Here is a 1,067-nt window from a genome sequence, read left to right as displayed (position 1 = left end):
AAGTATGGAACTTGATTTGTTACCAGCTTCTGCTCCGTCTCTGCTTGTTTTTATGGCTGTAGGAAAAGAGTTGAGGGGTAGAAGGAAGGAGTAAAATAGATGATAAATAGGAGAAAAGGATAATCCATTTCTAAGAGGAATCCTTAAAGGGCCAAAACCTCAGGGGCTCAAGCCACAGCATTAAATCATCCAATCCTGGTCAAAGGGGACTCCATCCACCTCCCAACCCTTCATCAACATAGCCTTTCAAATGCAAATGAGGGAGGTCAAAAGTGTTTCTGGAATCTCAGCCTAGTGACCACTGGATGCCAACTTTATTAGACCAATGGCTTGGGGAATATTTCAGGTCTAGTCCTTCTACCCCTTCTCCCCTCCTCCAGCCCCACTCCCACCCACCGCACCCCCTAATTATAGCCCATAGTTCATGGGACCAGCTTCATTTATACTTCTCCTGTATACTAGTGAACCAAGAGTCCAGAAGTTTCTTATTGTACTAGAGCTGCCAAGCCTATAAATGTACAGCTACTACCGGCACTGGATATAGATGGGAACAGAAGAAATACCAAAGATGACTCCATATGTCTTGCCATGGAAATAAAGCTGCTGTGCCACAGGAGACATCTCCATGGTGCTATAGATGAGAGGGGCAATGAAGAAAAGCCCTATGCTGATCGTGGAGATTACTAAGCAGCTCAGTTGTTTGGGGGGAATGAAAGCAGGTATGGGTATTCCCACTGGTAGGGCCTGGTGATTTAATCATACAACAGGAGCTTCAGATGGGTCCCCATACATCTGGGCTGCTAAAAGGCACTATAGGCCTATATGAATATAGATCAGTCTCTTAATCACAATCTTAAATGTAACATTCATTTGGTAATGCAAGACCCCGCACCCTCAGTGCCTATAGTTTAGGAGAATAAAGATAGGACTAGGGAGATCCTAGTAAGACCAGGAATGACACTTGGTATGGTCCTACAATATTTCAGAGAAGAATAGCAAAAAGATTGAAAGCAACAGTCATCAGGTAAGCAATGATCTGTTTTAAAACTAAGGGACAATACGAAGGA

At 43.7% G+C, this 1,067-nt stretch overlaps 1 pseudogene; it reads right to left on the bottom strand.

Annotated features, from left to right (window-relative positions):
* Nucleotides 1-436: 436 nt before the first annotated feature.
* LOC123250952 lies at nt 437-788 on the bottom strand (annotated as a pseudogene).
* Nucleotides 789-1,067: the final 279 nt, after the last annotated feature.

Source organism: Gracilinanus agilis, chromosome 6 (genome assembly GCF_016433145.1).
Source record: "Gracilinanus agilis isolate LMUSP501 chromosome 6, AgileGrace, whole genome shotgun sequence".
NCBI classification, from domain to species: domain Eukaryota; kingdom Metazoa; phylum Chordata; class Mammalia; order Didelphimorphia; family Didelphidae; genus Gracilinanus; species Gracilinanus agilis.
Note: the sequence above shows the minus strand (reverse complement) of the source record. Positions and strands in the feature narration are given on the sequence as shown.